This window comes from Triticum urartu, chromosome 4A (genome assembly GCF_056163025.1).
Source record: "Triticum urartu cultivar PI428250 chromosome 4A, HENAU_Tu73, whole genome shotgun sequence".
Classification (NCBI taxonomy): Eukaryota; Viridiplantae; Streptophyta; class Magnoliopsida; order Poales; family Poaceae; genus Triticum; species Triticum urartu.
The window spans coordinates 70,473,108-70,491,896 of record NC_141876.1 but is presented as its reverse complement, the minus strand read 5'-3'; the positions used below and the strand labels follow the sequence as shown (position 1 = coordinate 70,491,896).

The following is an 18,789-nucleotide window of genomic DNA, read 5'->3' as shown; positions in this document are numbered from 1 at the left end:
TTAATGTTTAGTTACTCCGGGCCTCTACATTTAGGATGCACATAACACTCAATGAGTAACTCGAGACTTTGGATCTGCCGGTAAATCTATGTCACATATTCACAAGCAAGTACTAAATGTCTATTTTATTTTGAATGACATCTTATTGCACATAACATTTAGCAGTAGCACACCATCGCATGACCATTTTTTTTTGCCTTCTAGATAGATGTTGGGCTTCTTTGAAACACATGATTCCAATAGCATAGGAAAAGCAAAACATCAAATTGATATGTCATGGACAATTAAATTTTCCAGCAAACAAAATCATTGCAGTTGGAGATAGATAGATAGATAGATAGATAGATAGATAGATAGATAGAGAGAGAGAGAGAGAGAGAGAGAGAGAGAGAGAGAGCATCAGAAAACTTATAAATGAATTTCCCAAAATATAATGGAAAATCCCTATCATATGCAACTTTCAAATGAGAAGATGCATACTTGTTCTGCAGACACTCCCATAACTTTCTGGGAACACTTCAATTATATCAAGTATATAACCAACTACTAGCCTGAATGGGACAAGTGATTTATTATCCCCAATTCTTTTCAACATTCTTGCTCGGATGGTAGCTATCCTCATTTCTTGGGCTATAAACAGGATGTGTAGGTAGTGGCTTTACCCGCATCTCGTGGAGGAGTGTCTATCCAGCAGTATACATATGACACAATCATATTTCAGAGAGCATGACATGGAGAAGGTTGTCAACAAGATATATTTCCATAAATGTGAGTTCTTTTTCTCTCAGCAAACCAAAAGACAAGTATAATATATTCTTTGGGTTTTGAACCAACTTCCCTAAGCTTTGGATATCTCGGCATGTGGAACTGTTGCAGAGATTTATTTTTTTGCGGGGAGCAAGGATATTGTTTTCTAACAAAAATGTTTTTTTCAGTTTTATGCAGACTTTTTTTAAGTCGGTTTTATGCAGATTATTCATATCGCTAAATTTATGGGTTCATACACGATCGTCCTGCAGTATATGGAGGCGCACGATTTTCTTGCCTCGGTGTGCTGCCACATGGATATGGTAGCTTATATGGTCGACAGACTAAAAATATGATAACTCATGTATAAGGGTAGCATTTGCCGCTAATTTTTTTTTGTATAAAGAGCAGCACAATGACTATATTAATTTCCGTACTTCACAATAAATAATGCTGCATATACATAACTTGATGTAGAGGTCAGGGCACTACATACTTTTCTTAAAAAAAGGAATCAAATCAAACGCCTGTAGAAGGAAGAGTTCGCGATAAGAACCGAGGAGTAGCCTGACGGCAGTGATGCCAAGAAAAGTTCATGACAATTTTGTATTTGTCTCTACTTAAGTACAGGGGCACTACGCATGACAAGAGACTTTGGCACAAGCCACGCAAGTCCGATTAATAATCCTGCGAGGAGAGACTCCGGAGCCGAAATGTTCTCGCCGCTCCCTCGAAAACTACGGGATCGATCGGTCTGACGCTGCGGAATGCTGCGCGTCCATATGTACCTTGCGCACGGCGCCGGCGCCGGCGCTGCGCCGTTCCCGGAGTGTGAGGCAAGCGCTGACTCCAGTGATTACGCCCCATAGACGCTCGCCCAAGTATCTCTTGTGGTTTGAACTGTGCGCCAAACGACTCGAGAAGTCGGGCCAGTGTGATGCGGCGAAGATGTATCAGTGCGTGCAAAGATTCCGAACTCACGTTGCATGTCGTTGCTTTGGGAGGACGCAGCACGGCGGCAGCAGAGACGCAGGTGATGTCCAATGGCTTGCTATAGAAAAGTAAACTCGTTCCCTTCGACGGGCGACCGGCGGCATCGGCGTCCGTCGCCCGCCGTTTGAACTTGACCGTTTTTCGAGGTTTTTCTTCAGTTCTCTTTCCTTGGAGTACGTAGGTACTGGCAGAACATTCCACTGTGACATCGGCATTGGCCATCTGTTTCCATGATCGTATGCAACAGGGTTGAGCGTAATATATGGCCACGAGTTCAGGCTTCTCCGACAATGTTCCACACGAATGATGGACCGTGAGGGCCAGAAACACGCGTGCCTGCGCTGGAGGGTGGCCGACCGTCGGTGGGACGCGGCGGACGCACCGTGCACCCACCCAACCAACTGACCCACGCATTCTCTGCTTGTTCCGCAAGTTTGGGCGGGGCCGAAGGAATCAGGGGAGCAGACAAAGGCGGTGGAAAAGTGATCCCCGGCCTTGGGGATAAACGAGAGACGCTACGCCGGACGCGTTGATGATTCTCCCGGTCTCGACGTTGCCGGCGCGGGGTGCATGCAGCGTGAGCAGATAGATATTCTGCTTCTAGAACGTGGCCACTCTACGCATGGTGCGTGTCGACGTGGGATATATCAACATGCTGATGATCTGGAGCGCACGTGCCGGACAGATCTCTATCTGATCTCAACTTGTCTGCACCCCGCCAAACGAAACCATGAGAAACACTGCTGATAACTCCACGCCCCTTCGCATGCACGATGCATGGCGTTGATTACCAACTCTACCTAGAGAACCAGACTCACTGTGACTCCCTCCAACAACTCAATTCACGGTGTTCCGTTGCATCCACAAACGTTACAGCAACAAAAGTTTGACACGTGGAAAGAAGGAACATTTCAAATTTATAAGTAGTACAACAGCCATGTTTTTTTGAACACAGTAAAGATGTATACGTTCATACATACACACATACGCCACTCTATGAACGGACGCACACCCTACCTCTATGCGTCCCTTCGAGAAATAGAGCCGGCACATCATCTCCAGATTAACTAAGTCATCACTAATATCTTCGTAGTCGATGACAACTATGTTTAGTGGTGACCGCTAGATTTGAGGGCTATGAACCTAATTTACAGCCCCTCGGCACCGTGGCACCGTGTCATCATCACAACTACGTACTCTAGTAAGATACTTTTCTCTGTTTTTTCATTCGTTGCTTGTTACTTTTCTCTGGTGCATGTGCACAACGGATGACAATGTAAAGGTGCTCCGCAAGCGATAAGAAGATGACATGTAAAGCCAATTGGTTTGGGAATCCACATCATCACAATTCACAAAGTATTTCTAATACCATGCCATTACCATTTACCAAAGGCGGCAAAATTAGGTATACTTCCTCGATCGTCAGGTGGTCGATCTAGATGACTGGGTAAGTTGTTTGTCTTCATCTGATGAGCACAAGAGTCCCCACTCCCACTGATTACATCAAACAAGAAAAACATCAACGTGGCTTTTGCTATATATATACTACTCATACCACGCTATAATTAAACCACCATCCAAGGTTTCAAAAAAACACACCATCCAAGTGCTTAGATTTCCCGGGCAGCGAGGCAAAATTATCACACAGCAGCGCGGATAAGTATGATGCATCTTTGTAATTTTGTATCCACGGATGAATGACAGCTTCTAAAATGACTCCCACTTAGGCATGCAGGAGGATACGTACGTAAAGCAACCGGGAGGAAGAGGATTTAGATTCCAGGTCTCCTTCATGACCGCAAGGAGTACATACATCACTGTTTCTGAGGCAAAGGTGCCTTGCCCTCTCCTTGTCAAGATGCAGACTTGATTGTATTCCCTTCATAAACCCTAACTAAGGACCCACCTCACACTTTGTCAACTGATCACAGCACCAGGCTACGATATTATCATCACTAATACAGTATTGCCCTTCGATCCAAATATAGACATAAAAATCTTGCTTCACTCCTCTCTCTCTCTCTCTCTCTGTCTCTCTCTCTCTCTCTCTCAAAAGAGACCCCCTTTCTTGTACCGACTCATCACTCATACATCTATCCACGTCTGAGCTGGTACAAAGCCTCCATCCATGTCCAGAGCAATGTGCTTCTAGAAGCATTTCGACATCTTAGCGGCCAAAGCATCCGTCCTGAACGGTATGGAAGCAGAAAAGAGCCCACCACCACAGCACGAATCAATCAAAATGTCCACCGAAAAGAGAGAAAGAAAGTGCAGAGACCGGAGGGGAGGACACCCCTCCACTCTCTTCCACATAAAAATCCAAGAGAAAGCTACGAGGTGGCAAGTAAAGCAACCACAAAAAGGAGATGATCCATGAGTTGTAAAGCAGGAAAACACTGGTAAATCTAGGTCGCAATCAACTGGCATGTGTGCCTCCACCAGCACATGAACATGTCGAGTACTATTTTATCTTGCCTTCTAGAAACGTTTCAACGGCTCAGTGTACAGACAACAACAAAAGCTCCCATGAAAAAAGGTACTACGAGCACCTCAAGCCCAAGAAAGTAGTAGTAGTATGAGAATACAAAGGAGGAGTATACAAATTTTATCTAGGGAATCCAAATTCTCTTGCTCAGTTAGATTATTGCTACAATTAATCAAGGGTTAATTGGATAAATGCCACTCGAATTCTGACGATTTCAAGAAACACCACTGTAATTTTCAAATTTTGAAAAATGCCACTGCAAATTTTGCAAACTTTGAAAAACGCACAAGAGACTTTGAAAAATGCCATTTTTAAAGTTTAAAAATTGCAGTGGCATTTCTCGGAATCGTCAGAATTCGATTGGCATTTATCAAATTAACCCATTAATCCATGCAAAGTAGTTAGCAGCCTGCCTAGCATATCCAAGGATAACGTGAATTCGACATTTTTTTGTAAATAAAATAAATGTGTAACTATTTAAGTATAGCTACATGAACACGACTGCTACACCGACAGAGATGGAGACGCCAACTTTTGCCTGCAGCGTCCCGGATTATAAAATCGCCCATCTTTGGACAGCACCCGCCCTCTGGTCCTGGCCTGGCCACCACAAGCGAATGGAGCAAACGGCCCATGGCAAAAATCCAAAGGAAAATACTGCTTCTGCCGTGGAATCAATCCTGCATGCAGAACAGTCCAACAGTACGCGAACACAGCGCCGTGTATTGCCCGGCAAGCTTCGCCAGCGCCAAAACCTCGGCGCTTAATCTGAGGCGGCGGGTCTTCGTGTCCGCCGTATGCCGGAGAGCTCCGTAATATGTGTGGATGCGTGATTCATGGCGACGGTCGATGACACCCCCTTTCTTTCTGAAGCTTTTCCTTTCCTTTGATTGTTCTCATGCTTCTGGTCGCGAGCTGAAGAAGAAGAACTGAGCTCCACGCTTCTGCTTCCTTCTCGGAAAAGTACTTGAGCTTCGGATGAATCGCTTCTAGAAGCATGCTTCTGCTTCTTGGAAAAGTACTCGAGCTTTGGATAATCGCTTCTAGAAGCACGTCGACAGGCAACGGATCAAAGTAGAATATGCCCAACTGCTGTACCGAATGGAACAGATCACCGCGCGAATCTAATCGACTAAGCAAACTTGGAATGACGTGTTCGTAATAACCATCCAATCACCGCCGGATCAACTGCCATTTCTATATCCCAAGAAAGTGAATAGTACAAATTTGAGGGCGCCAAAGTCGTCGCCTGACTTGCATCATCATGGTACACGCCAAGGCAAACATCACGGGAGGATATGGTAGAGTAATCACACTTGGCCCGGCACCACCATTTTTCTATCTCCGGATGCCAACGGATACATAATCCAAAACAATGGACTGGCGCCAACGGTGCCAGGGAAAGTCCGCGGCAGTTTTGTACTACCATTTGGCGCCACGAGGCAAGGCACGCACGATTTCGATTAATAGTCTTTGGAGAGAATTCTTGGTCTGAAATGTTCTTTGTAGTAATCTGTTCGTGCTCAGCACATCTCCACGAAAACGATGGGATTAACTAGAGATGGATGGTTATTACGTCGTACCATGTGCTGTGTCCATTTGGACCTTGTGGGCGGCGCCGGCGACGTGCGGTTTCGTGCCTGCCATGGGGTGCCATTGCCATAGCCATTGCCATCCCGTGCGAGACGCTGACTCTGGTGATTGAGAACCAGCCACGAGCGTCGCTTGTGGTTGTGGGCGAGGCAAGCTTGCTCGCCGTCGTCAGCTCACATGTTTGTTTGACTTGTACTGCAGGAGTATCAATATCAAGGGCATCATGGCCGTGCAGGAGACTATCAATCTCACACCATTCTCTGTGTGAATCGATGTGGGCGATGGAAAGGAGGCGAAGCGAATCAATGCTCGTGACTTTGGTGAATGAGGCATGTGAAGTGCGTGCGAAGATCGCGGCAGATTGCATGGCGCTCCGGCCTCCGGCTACGGAGTCGGGACGCGGCGCGGCGCGGGTCATGCTCCGGAGTACGAGCGGCAAATATGACGGGAGGTCAGGGCGCATGTCATGGCCGGTGGACGAGGTGGTATATGCACCACCGATTTTCCCGCGCCGAGTGGGACAGGCAATCTGTGCTTGCCGCGGGCATCGGCGTCTGTTGCACGCCGCTTGAATGTGTGTCGCGTGATAGCTCATTTTGGAAGATTAACGTCGACGCATAAGATTACACTCGAATACTGACTTGGGGTTGCCGAAGTCTTCATCCTTCTGCATTCATCGACGAAGTGTTGTGAGCATAACTCGATGCCCCCTCTAAGCTTCCGTATGGGCGGAGCAAGCTTTTTAAACTCAGAAACTTATAGAACCAGCAACCAAAAAGTCATCGATGCAAATCAGAAGACGGCTTTGATCGTGATCTGTGAAGCAAATCACTACAACAAAGAAGGGAATGTTGAAAAGGGCTTGTAGGAACTCCAAACTCCACGAAAGTCGGTCGAATTCAGACGAATTTACCAGAAACCTAAACCGATCGAATTATGGAAGACTAGCCGGAAGCACAAACCACATGCCCACCGACGATTCCATTTCGAACTATCCCGGCTACTGCGGCCAGGATTCTTTGAAATGGTGCGAGGCCGGTGGGCTGAAGCCGTGGCTTCTCCGCCAAGGTCCTTTTGCGCCACGGACATATGGCATCACTGCAGCAAGGTCTCCCGCCAGTTCATGCGAGGGTGGGGAGCCAACCTTGGTGCGGATATTAGGGCTCGTAAAGCGAAACGGTTGGGCCAGATTAAGGCCCTGGATGCGGAGGCCGATTCGACCGGCCTCTCGGCTGACGACTGGCTACAACGGTACGCCTTTGAATCCTCGCTGATGGAGATATTCAAGGGTGAAGAGCTATTCTGGCAACGACGCGGGGCCCAGAAGTGGCTGCTTGAGGGCAATGCCAATACGGGTACTTCCAGGCGATCGCCAATGCCCGTCGTAGGAAGTGCTCCATCCCGTGTCTCTGGGAGGGGGACACCCTCCTGGAACACCCGGGTGAGATTAGAGCCCACATTTACTCATTCTTTAAGGAGCTCTTCACGGCGGAACCTCGGGGTGAGGTGTCCCTGGAAGAGGGCTTCTGGTCGGCTGCGGACAGAGTCTCTGATAGCGAGAATACGGAGCTTACCGTCCCATTCTCCCTGGAAGAGGTGGGCAGGGCCATTGCCTCTATGAAGGCGGGGTCGGCCCCGAGGCCGGATGGCTTGCCGGTGGTCTTCTTCTAGAAGTTCTGGAACGTTCTTAAACCAGTGATCATGCCCATGTTCCATGAGTTCTACATTGGAACCTTTGACATGTCTCGAATTAACTATGGGGTCATCACCCTTATCCCCAAAATAGTTGGGGTTACATATATCCGCCACTTTCGACCTATCACGGTGATTAATGTGCTTGAGCAAATTTTCTAATGCGCGCGCAACCCGCTTAGCCCCTATTGCAGAGCGCTTGCATCACCCCTTACAGACGGCCTTTCTGAAAGGCCGGCGGACCCATGATGGTGTTGGGGAAAGTAGTAATTTCAAAAAAATTCCTACGCACACGCAAGATCATGGTGATGCATAGCAACGAGAGGAGAGAGTGTTGTCCACGTACCCTCGTAGACCGAAAGCGGAAGCGTTAGCACAACGCGGTTGATGTAGTCGTACGTCTTCACGATCCGATCGATCCAAGTACCGAACGCACGGCACCTTCGAGTTCAGCACATGTTCAGCTCGATGACGTCCCGCGAACTCCGATCCAGCAGAGCTTCACGGGAGAGTTCCGTCAGCACGACGGCGTGGTGACGGTGATGATGTTGCTACCGACGCACGGCTTCGCCTAAGCACCGCTATGATATGACTGAGGTGGAATATGGTGGAGGGGGGCACCGCACACGGCTGGGAGAGATCAACTTATCAACTTGTGTGTCTAGAGGTGCCCCCCTGCCCCTGTATATAAAGGAGCAAGGGGGGATGCCGGCCGGCCCTCTATGGGCACGCCAGGAGGAGTCCTCCTCCTAGTAGGAGTAGGACTCCCCTTTCCTACTCCTACTAGGAGGAGGAAAGGAAGGAGGAGAAGGACAAGGAAGGAGAAGGAGGAAAAAGAGGAAAGGGGGACCGCCCCCCTAGTTCAATTCGGTTTGGGCTAGGGGGGCCGCGCGCCCTGCCTCCTCTCTTCCACCATTTGTCCCATGAGGTCCATTACTTCTTCCTCGTATTCCCGTAACTCTCCAGTACCCCCGAAAATACCCGAATCACTCGGAACCTTTTCGATGTCCGAATATAGTCGTCCAATATATCGATCTTTACGTCTCGACCATTTCGAGACTCCTTGTCATGTCCCCGATCTCATCCGGGACTCCGAACTACCTTCGGTACATCAAATCACATAAACTCATAATACAATCGTCACCGAAACTTTAAGCGTGCGGACCCTACGGGTTCGAGAACTATGTAGACATGACCGAGACATGTCTCCGGTCAATAACCAATAGCGGAACCTGGATGCTCATATTGGCTCCCACATATTCTACGAAGATCTTTACCGGTCAGACAACATAACAACATACGTTGTTCCCTTTGTCATCGGTATGTTACTTGCCCGAGATTCGATCGTCGGTATCTCAATACCTAGTTCAATCTCGTTACCGTCAAGTCTCTTTACTCGTTCCGTAATACATCATCCCGCAACTAACTTATTAGTTGCAATGTTTGCAAGGCTTAAGTGGTGTGCATTACCGAGAGGGCCCAGAGATACCTCTCTGACAATCGGAGTGACAAATCATAATCTCGAAATATGCCAACCCAACAAGTACCTTCGGAGACACCTGTAGAGCACCTTTATAATCACCTAGTTACGTTGTGACGTTTGGTAGCACACAAAGTGTTCCTCCGGTAAACGGGAGTTGCATAATCTCATAGTCATAGGAACATGTATAAGTTATGAAGAAAGCAATAGCAACAAACTAAACGATCAAGTGCTAAGCTAATGGAATGGGTCAAGTCAATCACATCATTATCCTAATCATGTGATCCCGTTAATCAAATGATAACTCATGTCTATGGTTAGGAAACATAACCATCTTTGATCAACGAGCTAGTCAAGTAGAGGCATACTAGTGGCACTATGTTTGTCTATGTATTCACACATGTATTATGTTTACGGTTAATACAATTCTAGCATGAATAATAAACATTTATCATGATATAAGGAAATAAATAATAACTTTATTATTGCCTCTAGGGCATATTTCCTTCAGTCTCCCACTTGCACTAGAGTCAATAATCTAGATTACACAGTAATGATTCTAACACACTTGGAGCCTTGGTGCTGATCATGTTTTGCTCATGGAAGAGGCTTAGTCAGCGGGTCTGCAACATTCAGATCCGTATGTATCTTGCAAATTTCTATATCTCCCACTTGGACTAAATCCCGAATGGAATTGAAGCGTCTCTTGATGTGCTTGGTTCTCTTGTGAAATCTGGATTCCTTCGCCAAGGCAATTGCACCAGTATTGTCACAAAAGATTTTCATTGGACCCGATGCACTAGGTATGACACCTAGATCGGATATGAACTCCTTCATCCAGAGTCCTTCATTTGCTGCTTCCGAAGCAGCTATGTACTCCGCTTCACATGTAGATCCCGCCACGACGCTTTGTTTAGAACTACACCAACCGACAGCTCCACCGTTCAATATAAACACGTATTCGGTTTGCGATTTAGAATCGTCCGGATCAGTGTCAAAGCTTGCATCAACGTAACCATTTACGATGAGCTCTTTGTCACCTCCATATATGAGAAACATATCCTTAGTCCTTTTCAGGTACTTCAGGATGATCTTGACCGATGTCCAGTGATCCACTCCAGGATTACTTTGGTACCTCCCTGCTAGACTTATAGCAAGGCACACATCAGGTCTGGTACACAGCATTGCATACATGATAGAGCCTATGGCTGAAGCATAGGGAACATCTTTCATTTTCTCTCTATCTTCTGCGGTGTCGGACATTGAGTCTTACTCAACTTCACACCTTGTAACACAGGCAAGAATCCTTTCTTTGCTTGATCCATTTTGAACTTCTTCAAAACCTTGTCAAGGTATGTGCTTTGTGAAAGTCCAATTAAGCGTCTTGATCTATCTCTATAGATCTTAATGCCCAATATGTAAGCAGCTTCACCGAGGTCTTTCATTGAAAAACTCTTATTCAAGTATCCCTTTATGCTATCCAGAAATTCTATATCATTTCCAATCAATAATATGTCATCCACATATAATATCAGAAATGCTACAGAGCTCCCACTCACTTTCTTGTAAATACAGGCTTCTCCAAAAGTCTGTACAAAACCAAATGCTTTGATCACACTATCAAAGCGTTTATTCCAACTCCGAGAGGCTTGCACCAGTCCATAAATGGATCGCTGGAGCTTGCACACTTTGTTAGCTCCCTTTGGATCGACAAAACCTTCTGGTTGCATCATATACAACTCTTCTTCCAGAAATCCATTCAGGAATGCAGTTTTGACATCCATTTGCCAAATTTCATAATCATAAAATGCGGCAATTGCTAACATGATTCGGACAGACTTAAGCATCGCTACGGGTGAGAAGGTCTCATCGTAGTCAATCCCTTGAACTTGTCGAAAACCTTTTGCAACAATTTGAGCTTTGTAGACAGTAACATTACCGTCAGCGTCAGTCTTCTTCTTGAAGATCCATTTATTCTCAATTGCTTGTCGATCAATGGGCAAGTCAACCAAAGTCCACACTTTTTTCTCATACATGGATCCCATCTCAGATTTCATGGCTTCTAGCCATTTTGCGGAATCTGGGCTCGCCATCGCTTCTTCATAGTTCGTAGGTTCATCATGATCTAGTAGCATGACTACCAGAACAGGATTACCGTACCACTCTCGTGCGGATCTTATTCTGCTTGATCTACGAGGTTTGGTAGTAACTTGATCTGCAGTTTCAAGATCATTATCATTAGCTTCCTCACTAATTGGTGTAGGTGTCACAGAAACCGGTTTCTATGATGTACTACTTTCCAATAAGGGAGCAGGTACAGTTACCTCATCAAGTTCTACTTTCCTCCCACTCACTTCTTTCAAGAGAAACCCTTCTCTAGAAAGGATCCATTCTTAGCAACAAAAGTCTTGCCTTCAGATCTGTGATAGAAGGTGTACCCAACAGTTTCCTTTGGGTATCCTATGAAGACACATTTCTCCGATTTGGGTTCGAGCTTATCAGGTTGAAGCTTTTTCACATAAGCATCGCAGCCCCAAACTTTCAGAAACGACAACTTTGGTTTCTTGCCAAACCACAGTTCATAAGGCGTCGTCTCAACGGATTACGATGGTGCCCTATTTAACGTGAATGCAGCCGTCTCTAAAGCATAACCCCAAAACGATAGCGGTAAATCTGTAAGAGACATCATAGATCGCACCATATCTAGTAAAGTACGATTACGACGTTCGGACACACCATTACGCTGTGGTGTTCCGGGTGGCGTGAGTTGCGAAACTATTCCGCATTGTTTTAAATGTAGACCAAACTCGTAACTCAAATATTCTCCTCCACGATCAGATCGTAGAAATTTTATTTTCTTGTTACGATGATTTTCAACTTCACTCTGAAATTCTTTGAACTTTTCAAATGTTTCAGACTTATGTTTCATTAAGTAGATATACCCATATCTGCTTAAATCATCTGTGAAGGTGAGAAAATAACGATATCCGCCACAAGCCTCAATATTCATCGGACCACATACATCTGTATGTATGATTTCCAACAAATCCGTTGCTCTCTCCATAGTACCGAAGACCGGCGTTTTGGTCATCTTGCCCATGAGGCACGGTTCGCAAGTACCAAGAGATTCATAATCAAGCGATTCCAAAAGTCCATCAGTATGGAGTTTCTTCATGCGCTTTACACCGATATGACCTAAACGGCAGTGCCACAAATAAGTTGCACTATCATTATCAACTCTGCATCTTTTGGCTTCAACATTATGAATATGTGTATCACTACTATCGAGATTCATCAAAAATAGACCATTCTTCAAGGGTGCATGACCATAAAAGATATTACTCATATAAATATAACAACCATTATTCTCTGATTTAAATGAATAACCGTCTGGCATCAAACAATATCCAGATATAATGTTCATGCTCAACGCTGGCACCAAATAACAATTATTTAGGTCTAAAACTAATCCCGAAGGTAGATGTAGAGGTAGCGTGCTGACCGCGATCACATCGACTTTGGAACCATTTCCCACGCGCATCGTCACCTCGTCCTTTGCCAGTGTTCGCTTAATCTGTAGTCCCTGTTTCGAGTTGCAAATGTTAGCAACAGAACCAGTATCAAATACCCAGGTGATACTGCGAGCTCTAGTAAGGTACACATCAATAACATGTATATCACATATACCTTTGTTCACCTTCCCATCCTTCTTATCCGCCAAATACTTGGGGCAGTTCCGCTTCCAGTGTCCAGTCTGCTTGCAGTAGAAGCACTCAGTTTCAGGCTTAGGTCCAGATTTAGGTTTTCTTCTCCTAAGCAGTAACTTGCTTACTGTTCTTCTTGAAGTTCCCCTTCTTATTCCCGTTGCCCTTTTTTTTAAACTGGCGGTCTTGTTGACCATCAACACTTGATGCTCCTTCTTGATTTCTACCTCCGCAGCCTTTAGCATTGCGAAGAGCTCGGGAATTGTCTTATCCATCCCTCGCATGTTATAGTTCATCACGAAGCTCTTGTAGCTTGGTGGCAGTGATTGAAGAACTCTGTCAATGACACTATCAACAGGAAGATTAACTCCCAGTTGAGTCAAGTGATTATGATACCCAGACATTTTGAGTATATTTTCACTGACAGAACTATTCTCCTCCATCTTGCAGCTATAGAATTTATTGGAGACTTCATATCTCTCAATCCGGGCATTTGCTTGAAATATCAACTTCAACTCCTGGAACATCTCATATGCTCTATGAAGTTCAAAACATCGTTGAAGTCCCGATTCTAAGCCGTAAAGCATGGCACACTGAACTATCGAGTAGTCATCAGCTTTGCTCTGCCACACGTTCATAACATCTGGTGTTGCTCCAGCAGCAGGCCTGGCACCTAGCGGTGCTTCTAGGACGTAATTCTTCTGTGCAGCAATGAGGATAATCCTCAAGTTACGGACCCAGTCCGTGTAATTGCTACCATCATCTTTCAACTTTGCTTTCTAAAGAAACACATTAAAATTCAACAGAACAACAGCACGGGCCATCTATCTACAATCAAACATAGACAAGCAAGATACTATCAGGTACTAAGTTCATCATAAATTTAAGTTCAATTAATCATATTACTGAAGAACTCCCACATAGAAAGACATCCCTCTAATCTTCTAAGTGATCACATGATCCAAATCAACTAAACCATAACCGATCATCACGTGAAATGGAGTAGCTTTCAATGGTGAACATCAATATGTTGATCATATCTACTATATGATTCACGCTCGACCTTTCGGTCTCAGTGTTCCGAGGCCATATCTGCGTATGCTAGGCTCGCAAAGTTTAACCTGAGTATTCTGCATGTGCAAAACTGGCTTGCACCCGTTGTAGATGGACGTAGAGCTTATCACACCCGATCATCACGTGGTGTCTGGGCACGACGAACTTTGGCAACGGTGCATACTCAGGGAGAACACTTTTATCTTGAAATTTAATGAGAGATCATCTTATAATGCTACCGTCAATCAAAGCAAGATAAGATGCATAAAAGATAAACATCACATGCAATCAATATAAGTGATATGATATGGCCATCATCATCTTATGCTTGTGATCTCCATCTCCGAAGCACCGTCATGATCACCATCGTCACCGGCGCGACACCTTGATCACCATCGTAGTATCGTTGTCATCTCGCCAATCTTATGCTTCCACGACTATCGCTACCGCTTAGTGATAAAGTAAAGCATTATAGCGCAATTGCATTGCATACAATAAAGCGACAATCATAGGGCTCCTGCCAGTTGCCGATAACTCGGTTACAAAACATGATCATCTCATACAATAAAATTTAGCATCATGTCTTGACCATATCACATCACAACATGCCCTGCAAAAACAAGTTAGACGTCCTCTACTTTGTTGTTGCAAGTTTTACGTGGCTGCTATAGGCTTAGCAAGAACCGTTCTTACCTACGCATCAAAACCACAACGATAGTTTGTGAAGTTGGTGCGGTTTTAACCTTCGCAAGGACCGGGCGTAGCCACACTTGGTTCAACTAAAGTTGGAGAAACTGACACCCGCCAGCCACCTGTGTGCAAAGCACGTCGGTAGAACCAGTCTCGCGTAAGCGTATGCGTAATATCGGTCCGGGCCGCTTCATCCAACAATACCGGCAAACCAAAGTATGACATGCTGGTAAGCAGTATGACTTATATTGCCCACAACTCACTTGTGTTCTACTCGTGCACAACATCAACGCATAAAACCTAGGCTCTGATACCACTGTTGGGGAACGTAGTAATTTCAAAAAAAATTCCTACGCACACGCAAGATCATGGTGATGCATAGCAACGAGAGGGGAGAGTGTTGTCCATGTACCCTCGTAGACCGAAAGCAGAAGCGTTAGCACAACGCGGTTGATGTAGTCGTACGTCTTCATGATCCGACCGATCCAAGTACCAAACGCACGGCACCTCCGAGTTCAGCACACGTTCAGCTCGATGACGTCCCGCGAACTCCGATCCAGCAGAGCTTCACGGGAGAGTTCCGTCAGCACGATAGCATGGTGACGGTGATGATGTTGCTACCGACGCAAGGCTTCGCCTAAGCACCTCTATGATATGACCGAGGTGGAATATGGTGGAGGGGGACACCGCACACGGCTGGGAGAGATCAACTGATAAACTTGTGTGTCTAGAGGTGCCCCCTGCCCCTGTATATAAAGGAGCAAGGGGGAGGACGGCCGTCCCTCTATGGGCACGCCAGGAGGAGTCCTCCTCCTAGTAGGAGTAGGACTCCCCTTTCCTACTCCTACTAGGAGGAGGAAAGGAAGGAGGAGAAGGAGAAGGAAGGAGAAGGAGGAGAAAGAGGAAAGGGGGGCCGACCCCCTAGTCCAATTCGGTTTGGGCTAGGGGGGCCGCGCGCCCTGCCTCCTCTCTTCCACCATTTGGCCCATGAGGCCCATTACTTCTTCCTCGTATTCCCGTAACTCCCCGGTACCCCCGAAAATACCCGAATCACTCGGAACCTTTCCGATGTCCAAATATAGTCGTCCAATATATCGATCTTTATGTCTCGACCATTTCGAGACTCCTCATCATGTCCCTGACCTCATCCGGGACTCCGAACTACCTTCGGTACATCAAATCACATAAACTCATAATACAATCGTCACCGAAACTTTAAGCGTGCGGACCCTACGGGTTCGAGAACTATGTAGACATGACCGAGACATGTCTCCGATCAATAACCAATAGCAGAACCTGGATGCTCATATTGGCTCCCACATATTCTATGAAGATCTTTATCGGCCAGACCGCATAACAACATACGTTGTTCCCTTTGTCATCGGTATGTTACTTGCCCGAGATTCGATCGTCGGTATCTCAATACCTAGTTCAATCCCGTTACTGGCAAGTCTCTTTACTCGTTCCGTAATACATCATCCCGCAACTAACTTATTAGTTGCAATGCTTGCAAGGCTTAAGTGATGTGCATTACCGAGAGGGCCCAGAGATACCTCTCCGACAATCGGAGTGACAAATACTAATCTCGAAATACGCCAACCCAACAAGTACCTTCGGAGACACCTGTAGAGCACCTTTATAATCACCCAGTTACGTTGTGACGTTTGGTAGCACACAAAGTGTTCCTCCGGTAAACGGGAGTTGCATAATCTCATAGTCATAGGAACATGTATAAGTTATGAAGAAAGCAATAGCAACAAACTAAACGATCAAGTGCTAAGTTAATGGAATGGGTCAAGTCAATCACATCATTCTCCTAATGATGTGATCCCGTTAATCAAATGACAACTCATGTCTATGGTTAGGAAACATAACCATCTTTGTTCAATGAGCTAGTCAAGTAGAGGCATACTAGTGACACTCTGTTTGTCTATGTATTCACACATGTATTATGTTTCCGGTTAATACAATTCTAGCATAAATAATAAACATTTATCATGATATAAGGAAATAAATAATAACTTTATTATTGCCTCTAGGGCATATTTCCTTCAGATGGGATCCCGGCCCTTCATGAGATTGTTCATGAGGTTAGGATGCATGGTCATAAGGCCTATGATCATCTGGACTAGTCCTTCTTTAAGTTGGACTTTCTTAAGTTGGACTTCCAGAAGGCCTATGATCGTCTGGACTGGTCCTTCTTGAGGTTGGTACTTCAGCGTCGGGGTTTTTATGACCGATGGTGCTCTTGGATCATGCAGTTGGTCCGATCTTGTTGGACTGCGATTAATATCAATGGCGAGGTGGGGCCTTTCTTTACGTCCTCTGCGGGAGTGAAGCAAGGCGATCCGATATCTCCTCTCCTCTTCAACCTCGCCGTTGACGCTCTGGCAGGCATCTTGGATAAAGCTAGGAAGTCTGGCCACATATCAGGGGTTGTTGGCCATTTGATCCCGGGGGTGGGGTCACCCACCTCCAATATGTGGACGACACCATGATTATGGTTGAAGGTTCGTCCCTTGACATAGTGAATCTTAAGTTCCTGCTCCTCTGCTTTGGGGCTATGTCGGGACTTAAGATCAACTTTGACAAGAGCGAGGTCATCATTATAGGCTTCCTGGAAGATGAGCAACAACGAATTGCGGATAACTTGAACCGCTGACTGACATCGTTTCCTATCACCTACTTGGGAACGCCGATGAGCCGACTCAAAGATTCTAATGAGTGCCTTCGATCCGCTGGTAGAACGGGTGGCGGCGCGGACCGAACCCCGGCGCAGACGGTTTACGTCCAAGGGAAGTAAATCGATCCTTATTTCTGCTAACCTTTGCGAGTCTCCCCATGTTCTTAATGGGGATGTATATCTTACCGGAGGGTGTTCATGGCTCCTTCGATAAGGAGCTCACGAGGTTCTTCTGGCAGGCTGCTGACGGCCGCCAGAAGTATCACATGGTCAAGTGGGCAGATGTCTGCAGGGCCAAGGACCAGGGTGGGCTGGGCATTATGGCGTCCTGTCACATGAATGTTGCACTTATGCTGCGATGGGTATGGCGGATCATGCGCGGCGAGGGAGGACTGTGGCTACGGCTGATTCAAGCAAAATATTTGAGAGGTGAACCCCTCCTGACGTGCTCCTGGACGGGAGGTTCCCAGTTTTGGTGATCCATCCAAAAGATAAAGGAGGAGATCCGTCTTGGAATCTCCTTTACTATAGGTAATGGGGATGGGACTCAATTCTGGTTAGGCCCATGGATGGGTACCGAGACCCTTAGGGTGGGATTCCCTGCCCTCTTCTCTATATGCACGAACCAGTCTATCCTAGTTTCCATGGCGTCACGCTCGGGACAATGGGATATCCGGTTCCGCTAGACGTTTGGGCAGGCAGAGCATGCCGAATGGACTAGACTGTTGGCGGCTCTGCCGCCAGTTTTGCCGGACTATCCGGACACGGTAATGTAGCGGCTCTCACCTAGCTTCGAGTGAGTTTTCTATCAAATCTGCATACAAGCACCTAGGCCACCTCCCCGTGATCCTTTGGCTAGCTAACTTGTGGAAGGCCCCCATGCCACTGAAGATAAAGATCTTCGTTTGGCAGCTCCTTAGAAATCGCCTCCCTTCGGGGACCGAAGTGCTCAAGCGACAGCGCCCGGGTGACGGACTTTTCCCTCTATGAAGGGTCCCGGAGACTGTGGCCCGTATCATATTCTCGTGCACGGCGGCTCGGGTCCTTTGGCAGTTCGTCCGTGAGGCATTAGGGCCCGACTGGGAGGCCCTGGATCTCGTGGACTTCCTCCAGGATAGGGCTACCATGTCAGGACGACACCACCGCATACTCTGTCTGATCTTTGCGGCCATGTCATGGACTCTTTGCACGACTAGAAATGAAATGGTGATTGAGAAGGTGTTCCCGAGGCAGGCGTCTGACTCTTTGTTCAAATCCTTGCTTTTCTGCAGCAATGGAACCTGCTTACTAGGCAGCACGACCGCGAGCGTCTAGACTCCATGTTGTATGTGCTCATGGTTTCGGCTCGTGGACTTTCGTCTTCTTAGCTTCGCCCGTCGACCGCCACTAGGTGGCCTTGTTTTTCTTTTCTCTTATGTTTTTCTTTGGGCATTATTGTTTTGTTGCCCCAACCGTTGTCTTTATGGATTATTTGGATGTTGGTCGTATGGATCTTTGCTTTATCTATAAAGCGATGAGAAAACCTATTTCAAGATGATAAGCACGTCAACAAAAGGGAACAAGAGCGAATTCAGCCCAGCAGGCCGTCCTAGGCCGCCTTTGTGTACTGTAGCAATTGCTATCATATTTTGCTACAATATACAAAGGATTTGGGCCTCATGCCCCAAGC

General features: G+C 46.4%; 1 long non-coding RNA gene across 1 annotated transcript; it reads left to right on the top strand.

Moving 5' to 3' along the window:
- The first annotated feature begins 679 nt into the window (after positions 1-679).
- On the top strand, positions 680-5,783 carry LOC147974834 (uncharacterized). Its single transcript, XR_015600339.1, has 2 exons — positions 680-3,400; positions 3,468-5,783. It is a non-coding gene; the product is annotated as an uncharacterized LOC147974834 (long non-coding RNA).
- Positions 5,784-18,789: the final 13,006 nt, after the last annotated feature.